We start from the raw sequence: 15,273 nt of genomic DNA, 5'->3' as shown, positions 1-15,273 counted from the left end.
CATTTGGTAGAGTCGCCAACTCATACACTGCTTGCCAACCTTGAGCTCCTCAGCCCCTGCATCTGAGTGAGTCTGGAAAAGTCTCCAGCTTGAAGTTTGATCCAAGAACTTGGGATTCATCAGCTTCTATAAGTGTGTGAGCCATTTTCCTAAGATAAATTTCTCTTTCTCTGTACGTATATACCACTCCTCAGAAGGAAGGTTGGGCAATCTACTTCTGTAGTGATACCGCCTCAGAAACCCAAGGAGGGGTCACTACGAGTTGGGGCTGACTCAATGACACATAGCAACAACAACAAGTTGACTGGTTTTGCTTCTCTAGAGAACCCAGCCTAACACAGGGAAGAAGTGGGAAGTGTTGTTACCTTGTGGCGATTACAATTAATGTCACAAAACAAAACGTGTATGAATTTTTTAATTCATGGAAAATGAATTTGCTCTGTAAATTTTCAGAAATGAAAAGTTTCAGATTTTTATTAAAAAATAAACAAAGGACTTTAATAGATACTTTTCCAAAGAAGATATACAAATGGCCGACAAGCACATGAAAAGATGTTCAACGTTTATAGGTGGATACAAATAAAACCACAATGAGTTACTACCATTAAGGTAACTAAAGCAAACAAACAAAAAAAAAGTAAAAAGCAAGTGTTTTTCAGAATGTGAAGAAATCAGAGCCCTCATCTGTTCTTGGTAAGAGCATAATATTTTACAGCAACTGTGGAACACTGTTTATCAGTTCCCCAATGAGTTAAATAGCATTACCATATGACCCAGAAATTCTACCCAATAGAATTCAAAACATCTTTTCAAGCAAAAATTGGTACATGATTACTCATAGTAGTATGCACAATAGCCAAAATGTAGAAACACCCCAGATCTTATCAACTAATGAGTAGATAAATAAAATACAGTATATCCAAACAATGCAATGTTATTCAACTATAAAAAGGAAGGAAATACGAATACATGCTACACTGTCAATGAATCTTGAAACCATGCTAAATTGAACAGTCAAAAAAAAAAAAGCCGACTATTCTACGATTCTATAAAATATCTAGGAAAGCAATTCCATTGACACAAAGTGATCAAAGGTTGTAGAAAGGAAGAATGGAGAGTTATTCCTTAAGGCATCCAGGATTTCCTTTGGGGTGATGAAATATTTTGGAATTAGATAGTGATAATATTTGCATAGTATTGTGAATGTGTTTCGTATCACTTAAAAGAGGATGGCCTTCAACATAATTGACTGACACAGTGGCTGAAATTATGGGCTCCAATATAACAATTGTGAGGATGATGTGATTTTTTTTTTCTGTTGTACATAGGGTAGCTATGAATTGGAAGCACACTCAATGGCATATAACAGCAAAAAAAATTATGTCATGTATATTTTACTACAATTAAAAAAATGAATATATTTATGTAGATGTGACTTCTGTTTTAGTCAATTTCTTTTTAGCATTTTTCAATATTGCTATTATTTTGATATGAGGTTACTGATTCTTTATTGTTCACAATCATGCCGGGTTTTGGAAGAGGTGTGGTATCTCTGAACTTTTGTATTGAATGCCAACAGTAAACTCATCTCACTTTACTCCCCATCAATGATCTGACACTAGGACAGCCCATATATGTCCACTCTCCTACGTGAAAACCACTGTGGACATTGTTGTTGTTGTTGTTAGTTACTGTAAGTTTATTCTCACTCAAACGTTCACATTAAATACTCAATAATTTCTACATCCTTTGCTCTCATTCTCTCTCTCTCTCTCTTTCCTTCCTCCTTCTCTCTCTCCCTCTGTCTCTCTCTGTTCCTTCAACCTATTCATCTACCCCACATATATCTACTTATCTGAGTCATAGAGACCCTATAAAACAGAGCAGAACTGCTCCATGTGGTTTCCAAGGCTGTAAATCCTTAGGGAAGCAGATTCCATCTTTCTCCCACACAGTGGCTTGGGTGTTCAAACCTACTACATTTTGGTTAGCAGGTGAATACTTTAACCACTGTCACCAGGGCTCCTATGAGTTGGAATGGACTCGATGGCAGTAGACTTGATATATGTTTGGGTATATATAATATAGGAGCTCTGATAGTGTAGCACCTAAGGCACTTGACTACTAACCAGAAGGCTGGTGGTTCAAACCCACCAGCCAGTCCTTGGAAGGAAGGTTGGGCAATCTACTTCTGTAGTGATACCACCTCGGAAACCCAAGGCTCACAGGGGTTATTATGAGTTGGGTCTGACTTGAGGGCACATAATGACAACAACAACATAAATAATATAGTATGAAATCTTTACAGTTAGCTATTAAATGTTAAATTTATTTTTTGGAAGAATTTACCAGGTGCTTGGGACACAAAATCACAGTTCTATATGGGCTCACAAATAAAGGTCTTATGGAATATTATGTAAGCAGATTGCCTAATTTTCCTCCTGCAGAGTAGCTGGTGGGTTTGAAATGCCCACCTTTTGGATAGCAGCCAAATGCCTTACCCATTGCGTAACCAGAGCTCCAATGGAGGAATATATACTGTCAATTTCTTGTGTACTAAACATGTGGGTAAAAAACAGTATTTCAATCAATGTTTAGGTGTATTTATCAGTCTTAGCCAGTCATCTTACATTCCAGTGGTCAGCTGCATGGTTGTGATCTAAACTAGGTTCAAGTGATCTCAACTGACCTTGCTCATGATTCAGTATTTAGCTAGTGACTCAGATGGGTGCATTTGGGTCTAAAAAAACAAACTTCCTGCCATTGAGTCAATTCCAACTCATATAGCAACCCTATAGTACAGAGTTAAACTGCTCCATATGGTTTCCAAGTCTGTAAATCTTTACAGAAGAAGACTGCTTCCTCTTTTTCCCATGGAGTGGCTGATGGCAGCCAGATGCTTTAGCCACTGTGCTACTAGAGCTCCTTTGTTTGGTCCAGAATGACCTTAATCCCCTTTTGATAGTTGGTTAGCTTTGGCTAAGGCAATGGGAATGAATGGGCCAAGATTCTCTCATCATCCTTCAATATAACAATGGGCTAGGTATTTTATTTTTTATAATATTTTAAGGATGACTTCAAGAGTAACAGTGATCTAAAAAAGCAGATATTGTATGTCAACTAAGTCCTCTCACTGAGAAATTTGCTTCTAAACAGAAATATAGTCATACAAATGAAATAAATTAATGCTTTAAGTGAAAAAGAAGGAAGAGAGAAAGACATAACAAGTTTTCAAGTATTTTCACAGGTATGTGCAAACAGTATATGAATGTTACTTATGAAAATGTTGTTGATTTTCTATATCTGATGTACTTATATTTAGACAATTAAGCCCTGCCTTTTTTATCTTATGTAAATTACAAGTGAATTTATGCCAAAATTTTCCATAGATTGTTCCCTAATCTACATGGTTTAAAATATATCTCAATATTTTACAGGAAGAGATGTTTTGGGGAAGCCAATTAAAATTGTTTTCACTCTAACTGGTTGTATATGCTAATTGCCAGATGTTTATACAGCTGAGAATTCCCAAGAGCACTATAATATAGTACAGGGTACTTAGAAAATTATTTAAAGAACTTTATATTCTACCCAAATTTACAGTGAATAATATTAAGAAGGAATAATACTTTATTGTTCCTTTCCATCATTATATATGCCACAAATGACTGGGTTACCAGTTGTAGAAATATAAATATATATAATTTATATAACATTATTTGGTGCCTTAGAAAAGTATGTGTAGCAAGAGAGCATATAGAATGATGTTGTTGATAGTTATACTTGTGTTGTATATAATATATACAATATTATGTTTATAATACAATAAACAGAAATATATATATATATTTCTGTTTATTTACAACTCATTGTGCAACTCAACTTTGGAAAAATTGTAAAGATTTACCTTCTATCTAAAGCATATGACAAATTTTCTAATATCAATTGATTGTTAAGCTATTCCACTGTATTAATGTTTGTCAGCCTCTTCTAATAGTTGTTATTCAACATACTACCAGTCTAGAGTGTTGAGGTATATACGTCATTACCAAGAACATATTACATTGTAAGATGATAATTTGAAAATAAAACATGGAGCTTCATTCCTTTAATTTAGTATGGTTTTCAGTTCTGTGTCTAAATGCATTCATAAACCACACCATCATCATCAGCTCAATCTGTTTGTTCACATCAATTATCCACTTCTCTTAAACTTACTGTAGTGGGTCAACTAGTGTCTTCCCAAAATTCATGTCTACCTAGAATCTCAGAATATGCCCTTATTTGGAAAGAGGGTTTTTGCAGATGTAATTAGTTAAGATGAGGTCATACTAAGTTGGGGGGACCATTAATCCAATGACTAGTGTCCTTTATAAGAAGAGAGAGCATGCAGATGCACACAGAGAAGATTGTTTTGTGATGATGGAGGCAGAGATTGGAGTGATGCAGCTATAAATGAAGTAACACCAAGGATTGTTGGCAACCAGTAGAAGCTAGAAGGCAGACATGGAAAAGAGTTTTATTCAGAACCTGCAGAAGATATCAACACTGCTGAAACCTTGATTGAATCCCTGGGTGGAGCCAACAGTTAAGTACAAGAATATTAGCCAAAAGGTTGGAAGTCACAACCCACCTGAAGGGACATCAGATGGCACTTTTGAAAGTTCACAGCCTTTAAAACTTTAAGGAGTGGCTCAAATTTGCACACATGAGCTTGAGATTAGTCTGAATCAATTCAAAGGGAAGTAACAACAACAGTATCCAGCTTTAAGTCACCTATTTTGTAGAAATTTTTCTATGGCAGCCCTGACCTTTGGGTTAGCAGCCAAATGCCTTATCCACTATACCATCAGAGTAGCATAGAGATGATTTAGGATATTATTATTATTATTATTTTTTTTTTTTGCTAATTGATTTTAATAGAAGTGAAGTCATTTAAAAAAAAAAAAAAGAACAAATAGGTTTATAATTAAAAAAAAAAAAGTTTGGAAATTCCCTGGAAGGAGAATATTCAAATACAAAAGTATAACATTGAAAATATTCAATTAATCTACATGCTAGGGGTCACAAAGACCAACTGCAGCTTCAAAGAACCACTAGTGGATTTATAGAACTCAGAAAAGCTGTTGTACTCAGAATTATGGCTCATTACTGCAAAAGGATACAGATTAAATCGTGAATGAAAAGGGTGTAAAATGGAGTTAAGAATAAAATAGGCACAAGTTTCCAGTTGTCTTCTTCCAGTGGAGTCACACAGGCAATACTTAATCCACTCAGCCACAATGTGTGACAACACATGCAAACTGCCTTCAACCAAGAAGCTCACTCAAGCCTTGATGGCCAGGGTTTTTCTGGAGACTTACTTCAGCTACTCAGTCTTCCACCCCACCACAGGTTAAATTTATACAGCCACTATGTGTACAAAAACAGGTGTTTTCTGTAAACCACATTGTTAGCATAAACTATCTTACCTGGTCCAAGATTCTAGACACATCAAGAATAGTATCACAGAACATTGTAACGGCTCAGAGGTTATCTTCCAGGAGCCAGTCAACAGTCAGTCCTGTAGACCTTTGGAATGGTCAGTCCCAGCCTGACAAGTTAACCTTTACTGCACAGTTAATGTTATTACTTTCACCATTTCATTGATGAGAAAAATGAAATTCAGAGAATGTGGCAATTGCTTATTGTAGTAGTATAAAACAGCAATGACAAAATTTGGAAGAGTAAAGATGGCTGTAAAAGTAAGTCAATCCCCAATTGAAGTATTATATATAGAATTTGCCTACTTTTCAATGGTCTAAATGTTACCATCTTGGTCTATGTCCCCATAATTTCTTCCTTGAATTATTATAATAGCTGCCTAATGGTACATACTGTTTCATCTCTTTCCTCTAGGAGATTCTATTCTCAATACAAAGGCCACTTAAAATATAAGCCTAATCATGGAACGCTACTGCTTAAAATTTTCCAATGCAGGGCTATTAAAGAAATGTCTTAGAGATATCAAGGAAACTCTTTCAGAGAGCTAAAACTAAAGTTGGATAAAATAATTTTTTACATATATTCATCCCTGTGTGGAACAAAGAATGAAGAAAATGAAAGTTGCAAGGAAAAAAATAGTCCAAGGGACTAATGGACCATGTGAAATCCAGGCTCCATAACCCTGAGACCAGAAGAATTTGATAGTGCCTGGCTACCTCTGTTGACCATTTCAAAAGGGATTACAATGGAAGATACTGGATACAGTGAGAGAAAAATGTGGAATAAAACTAAAAATCATAAAAACATGAGGCTTACTGGTCTGATAGAGACTAGTGGACCCCCGAGACTATGGCCCTTGGACACCCTTCAAGTTGGGAACTGCACTCACCCCCATGGTTCAGCTTTCAGCCAAAAAATAGACATGCCTTTCAGGTGAACAATAATACCAAGAAGGGAACTAGAGGAAATGGTAAATATAGGGAAGAAGTGGGAAGAGTGGTGTTATATTGTGGGATTGTAATGAACATTAAAAAACAAAATATGTATGTATTGTTGATTGGAAAATAAATTTGCTCTGCAAGTTTTCACTGAAATCACAATGTAAAAAAAAAATCTAAAGAACTAAAAAGTACCACATTAAGTGTTCTGAGATTAAGATGTGGGAGAAGAAGGAAACTCAAATGATGATACTAATATTTGGGGTCACTTTTTCAAGCCTTGTGTATATTCTAAAAGAGAATAAAAACAGACACAAGTTATGAGTAAGATGAGGCACATCTTATACACCCTTTCCTTTCACGATTTGATCTGTATCCTTTTGCAGTAATAAACCATAACTCTGAGTTCAACAGTGTTTCTGAGTTCTATGAATCCACTAGTGGTTCATAGAACCTGCAGTTGGTCTTTGTGACCCCAGCATGTAGAGTAATAGAATATTTTCAATGCTTTATTTTTCAGTAAAACTGTGGAAAACTAAGTGGAACTTTTGACATATTCACAGACCCACATGGATAAAATTGGATTTCAAGGCCACCAGGAAATGGTATTAGTACCAGTAGCAGTTGCCAATGAGTTCAATCCTTACTAAATTATGAGATTTCTTTTGTTGCTGAAATCATATGTACATAATCCTTGGAGAAAAGGAAGAAATCCTAGGCCCTCATATTATCTGTAAAGCCCTCATAAAGTGATAAGAAAAATTACTGTTACTACCCTAATTTTAGTACAAGCCCTGGTGGCATGGAGGTTAAAGTGCTCAGCTACAAAACAAAATTTGTGGTTTGAACCCACCAGTTGCTTCATGGGAGGAAGATGTAGCAATCTACTTCAGTAAAGATTTATAGCCTTGGAAACTGTATGAGGCAGTTCTACTCTATCCCAAGTTGCCACAGGTTTTAATCTATGGTAGTGGGTCTTTTTGTTTATCCTAGTTTCTGACCAAAAGAAAAGATCAATTCACTCTGAAGACAGATAAAATTATACAGAGTTTTAAAATAGTTCTAATTTTTTTAATATACAAAATCTGTCACTCGTGCAAAAATAACCTCTCATAAAAGGGAAAAAATATGTGAATGAAATCCAAAACAGATTTGTTGTTGTTAGGTATAGTTGAGTTGGCTCTGACTCATGGCCAATACCACAATTCAAAAGTACTAATCCTATTTTGGTCTTCCTTATTCATTGTCCTGCTTTCATATGCATATGAGGTAATTGAAAACACCATGGCTTGGGTTAGATACTCCTTAGTCTTCAGAGATATCTTTGCTCTTCAGCACTTTAAAGAGGTCCTTTGCAACAGACTTCTCCAGTGCAATGCATCATCTGATTTTTTGACTGCTGCTTCCAATGGGCCTTCACTTTGGAATCTAGTAATATGAAATCTTTGAAAACTTCAGTCTGTTCTCCATTTATCATGCTGCTGCTTGTTGGTCCAGTTGTGAGGATTTGTGTTATAGTCTGTGTTTGTTTAAAACGGGTGCTAACAGAACAAAATCCACAGAGGATTCTGAAAATGGGGTTATCAGGCATAGACATATACAAATAAAAACAAACAAAAACAACTACTATATTTATTAATTTCAAGAAAATAAAAGACAAGATTAATAATCTGTATAGAGACCTGGAACCTTTAGCAAGCAATATGGCAATTATAATACTAAAGCTTATAATTAAAACTAAGAATTTCACTGATTTTTAACAGCATATGACACACAGATAAAAAAAAATAATGAAATATTGATTACAAAAATAAAAATCTACACAGAAGCATGAAGAAAACAAAGGATTGGGGAAAGGGTAGAAAGAGTTTAGAAACTCTATAGGAAGATACCATAGAAAATGATAAAATGGAATAACATGTGTAACTGTAGTCTGAGGAAAACAAATAAAATAGGGTGGAAGCAATATTTAAAGAAACAATGCTTGAAAAAGTCATAAAATCTAACAGACACACATATACAGGCACATACATACATCAACTACCAAGTATATGAAATCCAAAAAAAATTAAAATAGTAATAATTCTTAGAAAATAATAAAACTTAAACCAAGATACATACCATAAACAATTATGCATAATATGAAATAATATCCTTAAAGTGCCAGCCTAGATTTCTCTATGTACCACAAATAATCTCTAAAAATGAAAAATGAAATAAAGACACAGAAAAAGAACAATCTTTAATATGGATAAAGGCTCCCCGACACCAAAGAAAATATTAAAATCACTACCATCGAGTTGATTCTGACTCATAGTAACCCCCATTGGTTTCCAAGGCTGTAAATGTTTATGGAAGCAGACTACTTCATCTTTCTTCTGTGGAACAGCTAATGAGTTCAAATCACCAACTTTTTGGTTAGTAGCCAAATGCCTTAAACACTATACCACCAGAGCTCCTACTAGGCTGATAGATGGGAATAGATTTATTAATGAAAAATATGAATCCAATCAAAAGAATGAAAGGAGAGAAAGAGGAATTAGAAATGAGCAGGACAAATGGAGAGCAGACAATTATATAGTAGGTTAAAAACAAGCAAATATACATACGCTAGATCTTCCTCCACAACTTCCTACATTATAGGTATGGGGGCCCAACTGATATCTGAAGGCAGAGCAGAATTGCTAAGAGAAGCCATGCAAGAAATCAAGGTTTTTCATTGAATATACACCAGTAGTTGCCTGAGGGTATGCAAAAACATATGGACGATTTTTACCAAATTCTGCAGTCTGATATTGACCAAACATATAATCAAGATATATTGATTATTTTTGGAGATTGGAATGTGAAAATTGGAAAAAACAGAAGAATCACTGGTAGTTGAAAATATGGTTTTGGTGATAGAAATGATGCCAGAGATCGCATGATAGAATTTTGCAAGACCAACTTATTCATTACAAATATATTTTCAAGAACATAAACAGCACTATACACATGCACCTCCTCAGACGGAATGCACAGGAATCAGATTGACTACATCTGTGGAAAGAGATGATGGAGAAACTCAATACCTTCAGGCAAAACAAAGTCAGGAGCTGATTGTGGAACATACCATAAATTGCTTGTATGCAAGTTCAAATTGAAGTTGAAAACAGTTAACACAAGTAAACAAGAGCCAAAATATGACCTTAATTATATATCACATGAAATTAGAGACCATCTGAAGAACAGATTTAGCACATTAAACAAAAATGTCAGAAAACTGACAAATTTGGGATGACATCAAGAACATCATCCATAAAGAAAGCAAAAGTTCATTAAAAAAAAAAAAAAGAAGAGAAGAGAAAACAAAAATGGATATCAGAAGAGACTCAAACTCTCCTGAATGGAAAGTAGCTAAAGCAAATGGAAGAAATGACAAGAAAAATGAGCTGAACAGATTTCAAAGAGCAGCTTGAGAAGACAAAATCAATTACTATAAGACAATGTGCAAAGACCTGGAGTTAGAAAACCAAAAGGGAAGAACACATTTGGCATTTCTCAAGATGAAAGAACAGAAGAAAAAAATCAAACCTTGAGTTGCAATATTGAAAGATACTTTGAGCAGGTATTGAATGATGCAGAAAGCGTCAAAAGAAGATGGAAGGAATGCACAGAGTCACCGTACCAAAAAAAAAAAAAAAATGGCGATGTTCAAGAACCAATGGTACTGAAGGACGATGCAAAGACACACTAAAGGAATTGGCAAAAAAAAAAAAAAAACACCAAGAAGTGACAGAATATCCATTGAGCTGTTAAAACAAAGATGCTGTGCTCAAGGGAGTGCAGCACAGTTGTATCCTTTCATGATACTTATTCAATCCGTACTCTGAGCAAATAATCTGAGACAATGGACTATATGAAGAAGAATGTAGCATCAAGTTTGGAGGAAGACTCATTAACAACCTGTGATATGCAGATGACACAACCTTGCTTGTTGAAAGTGAGGATGAGTTGAAGCACTTAGATGAAGGTTAAAAACAACAATTTGCAGTATGCATTACACCTCAACCTTAAGAACATGAAAATCCCCACAACTGGGCCAATAAACAGCACATGACAAATAGAGAAAATATTAAAGTTGTCATATTACTTGGACCACAATCAACACCAACGGAAGCACCAGTCAAGAAATCAGATGTCGTATTGCACTGGGAAAATCTGGTACAAAAGAACTCTTTAAAGTGTTGAAGAACAAAGAAGTGTCTTTGAAGACTAAGGTGTGCCTAACCCAAGCCATGGTATTTTGAATAGCCTTGTAAGTATGTGAAAGCTGGACTATGAATAAGGAAGACCAACGAAGATTTATGCTTTTGAGTTGTGGAATTGGAGAAGAATAAAGAAAGCACCATGGGCTGCCAGATGAATGAACAAATCTGTTCTGGAAGAAATGCAGGCAGAATACTCCTTGGAAATGAGAATGGCAGACTTCTCCTCACCTTCTTTGGTCATGTTGTCATAAGGATCCATTTTCTGGAGAATGATACCATGCTTGGTAGAGTCAAGGGTCAGTGAAAAAGGGGAAGACCCTCAGTGAGGTGGATTGACACAGTGGCAAAAATGATGGGCTCAAGTATAGCAAGGATTGTGAGGATAGTGCAGGATCAGGGAGTGTTTTGTTCTGTTGTCCATAGGGTCATTATGAGTTGGAGCTGACTTGATTGCAACTAACAGCAACAGCAACAAAGTAACATACCACAAATATCTTTTCTGTCAAGGACTCTAATTCCTTTTCATTGGTACATCTAGCCTTTCTTCTTCTTTTCCTCCTCCTCCTCCTCCTTCTTTTTTTATTATTTGTTTTTTAAATTTTTTAGGGAATGATGATCAAATCAATCTCTGTTCATTTTCAGGGATTCTGTCCCTATAAGTGTGATTATGCCAAAGCATAATCTTTGGAAGGCAAGTATACAATACAATATAATCTTTGGAAGGCAAGTATACAATATATATGCTTGGGAAATACTAGCCTAGAGGTGTTAGTCTGTGACTTAATAGAAAGGGAATCAACATGGCATTACACATGCTTGGACTGACATTCCAGGATCTGCCAAATGTTAGCTATACTACCTTGAGAAAATTAATTTCTTTGTGTATAAGATGGGGATATGCCTGTCTTGGCAGTTTGCTGTGATTAATTGAGATATAACATGGAACTCTGAATAAGTGAATTGCTCAATAATTAATAGTTATCACTAAACTGTCTTAGTCTGTCTTTCTGGTTGTAACTTTTTTTCTATATCCTCAGATCCAAGCCATTTAAACTCGTTGAAACTTAGTCCTTCGAGTGGAAACATAGGAAAAATGGTGCTATCCCATTCAGTTCCACATTGTTGATGTGCAGGTCAAAAGAGAAAAAAAAAATGCATGAAATCAGTTTATAAACTGAAAATTGACTTATTAATTATTATGGAGATATGATGATGATGATGATTATGATGATAAAGGAAAAAAAACAGTCTCAATGAAAATTACTGATAATTGACTCTCAGCTGGGTTTATATATTAGGATGGTTACTACAGATATAATTCTCATATTAAAATTATTAACAGAGGAGTTTCAAGTGCAGATTATTTCAATTAATATTCATTTTCAGATTATTGATTAAAGCCAAAATAATTATAACTAAAGACATTATTCAATCAGACACAGAGAACAATACTCTGTGGCAAATGACTGCCTAATCATTTGTAGTTTTGGAATTAAATTATAGAATAATCAAGAGCCTGTACAACAAAAGTAATAAAATGACTTTTAATGAAGATTAAGCACAAAGTAAATGAGATTTGAAAAATCTCATATTTTTCAGAATAATCTGGAAGCTGTCATGTATTTAAATGTCTGTTTAACTTGATAGACCTGGAACTAAACAATCACGTTGTTTCTTCACATCTCAACTTGAATATTTGTCAAAAAATGTTCTAAAATATGTAGAAACTGAAAACTATAAACCTCATCTTACTTAACTGAGCACATGCTACAAAGATAGATCTAAGGTATGGAAGATATGGCATGTGCCCTGGATAACACTGGAAGGGAGGAGCCACTGGGCAGTTTCTATGAACCTTTGCAGTTTCCATGGTCAACTGTGACAGATGATTCAGCAAATTAAAACAAGTACTTTCATATTTCAGAGCCTGCATGGGTCAAGGCCGACTGTGAGATCTTGCTCTGCTGAGTGTAGGGAAAGAATAAACTGAAAGGAAAAAAAAATGACTTTAAGCACATCACAGACCAATTTTTATCAGTAAAAGCAAGGAAAATGCAGATGTAATTTTCACATAGTGCTATTGAGTGTTAAGTAAAAGATTAACGAGCTTGACTTGTGTTTTAAGCTCATATTATAGTAAACTTATTTAAAAAATGAGTGTTAGATGTGTGGATAAGGGTGCAATCTCAGTGCTTGCTATAGGCAGTGTTTTCTGTAGATATGCCTCTGGTTACAAATTAGAATTAAACAAGAGCTACAAGCTCCTTATAGCAGCTGTCAGTGCTAATGTTTGGAAAGAATACTAAAGAGATGATACAGGTTCTTTAGAAAGACAAGCTTTGAGCAACAACATACAATGAACCTAGTGTTGGAAGTCTGAGTGAATGTAGGCCCATTTCCTTGCAGTGACTTTATCCTTCTGTAGGACTACAGGGCCTGCACCAAAAGGAAGTAGTCTTTCCAAGTTTTCTTGTTTTTCAACAGCTTCATGTCACTACTGATTTATAATCAATGAAAAAATTTGATTTCCTGCATGGCTTTGTATGGGAGAAAGACCTGGTGAACTGCTTCTGTAAAGATTATAGCCAAGAAAACTTGATGAGGCAATTCTACTCTGTCATATGAAGCCTCTATGTATTAGAATAGACTGGAAGACACCTGACAACAACAGGTGAAGCACAGGTGACACAATCTAATTGCCAAAAGGAAAGTGAAGACAACTTTAAACACTTATTGATGAAAGCCAAAAACTGCAATCTTCAACATGGATTACATTTGAACATAAAGAAAACAAAAGCCCTCACAATTGGTCCAGTAATCAACATCATGATAAATGGTGAAGAAATTGAATTTGTCAAGGGTTTTATTCTAGTTGGATCAAAACTAATCCCCATGGAAAAAGCAGTCAAGAAATCAAATGATGTAATGCATCTGAAAAATCTACCACAAAAGCCTCTTTAAAGTATTTAAAAGCAAAGTTATCCCTTTGATGACTAAGGTCCACCTGACCCAAACCATTATGTTTTCAATTGCCTCATATGCATTTGAAAGCTGGACAATGTAAAAGAAAGATAGAAGAAAAAATAATGCATTTAAATTTTAGTATTGTGGAAGAACATTGAATATACCATGGACTGCCAGAAGAACACATAAATCAATTTTTTAAGAAGTACAGCCAGCCAAAATGTTCCTTACAAGTGAAGATGACGAGACTTCATTCTGCTTACTTTAGACACATCATCAGGAAAGATGAATCACTAGGAAAGGACATTGTACGTGGTAAAATAGGAGGTCTTCAAAAACAAAGGAAACACTCCATGAGATGGATTGGCACACTAGTGCAACAAAGGCTCAAACACCAACAACTGTGAGGATGGCACAGTAACTGGCAATGTTTTGTTCTGTTACACATATGGTTTCCATGAGTAGGGGCTGACTAGTAAGTAGCTAAGAATAACAACATACTAGCCATGGGAGCTCTGGTAGCATAGTGGCTAAGACACTTGCCTGCTAACCAGACAGCTGGCGGTTCAAACCCACCAGCCACTCCTCGGAAGGAAGCTTGGGCAATCCTACTTCCGTAGTGATACTGCCTCGGAAACCCAAGGAGGGGTTGCTATGAGTCAGGGCTGACTCGACGGCACATAACAACAGCAACAACAAGCCATGATTTATATACTAATTCTGTATCTTGACAACATGAAGTTCAATTTCTGTTTGAAATGTTTTGCTTAGAAGGAACAAGAGCTTTTTCCCAAGAATGAAATGTTTTTGTGGTGTTAAACTTGAGAATATCATGAATTTATTAACGAAAAAGCACATTAATTAGAATATCAGAAAACAGAAAGAAAGAGATAAGAGATAACAAAGAGATGATCCAGGTTGTTTAGGAAGACAAGCTTTGAGCAACAATATACAAGAAAACTAGTGTTTGAAATCTGAGTGAGTTTAGTCCCATTTCCCTGCAGTGACCTTATCCTTCTGCAGGACTACTGGGCCTGCACCAAAGGGAAGTAGTCTTTCCAAGTTTTCTTGTTTTTCAACAGCCTCAGGCCACTACTGTGTATATGTATATATATATGTACACACACACACAAACACACGTACACACACACATATATATACATGCACATACATACATATATATATATAGTATGTATACTAAGATAGCCATTAGAAAGTAATTTTATCTACAACCTCAGTGATAAATGATTCATTAAATGATCATTGGTAGGCTTCTAAGTAACTCAACTTTTACAAAATCACTATGCAGATTCTGTTACAATTAAGAAAAGCATGAATGTTATGTCCATCTGATAAATGTATTTGAAAGTAAACAAAAAATGTAAGAAATTAATAGGGATGAAGTCACAGTTTGTATTCAAATAAAGATAAGTTTCCTTTTGTCAGGAAAGCAATTATAATTGCTTTAAAAACTTCAGGCTAAACTTATAGGTCACAAATTTCTTCGGTTGATCTTGATTTTTTGGTATCATTCTTCATTCTCTTGTATTTCTTTGACATAGATGAAATATTACAAAATGGAATTAACTCTCCTATGAAGTATGAAGTCAGGCACTGAGGGTTTTTTTTTTTTTTTT

This window comes from Orycteropus afer, unplaced genomic scaffold (assembly GCF_000298275.1).
Source record: "Orycteropus afer afer isolate SDZICR_OR568_19922 unplaced genomic scaffold, OryAfe1.0 scaffold00285, whole genome shotgun sequence".
NCBI lineage: Eukaryota > Metazoa > Chordata > Mammalia > Tubulidentata > Orycteropodidae > Orycteropus > Orycteropus afer.
This window is presented reverse-complemented; position numbering follows the sequence as displayed.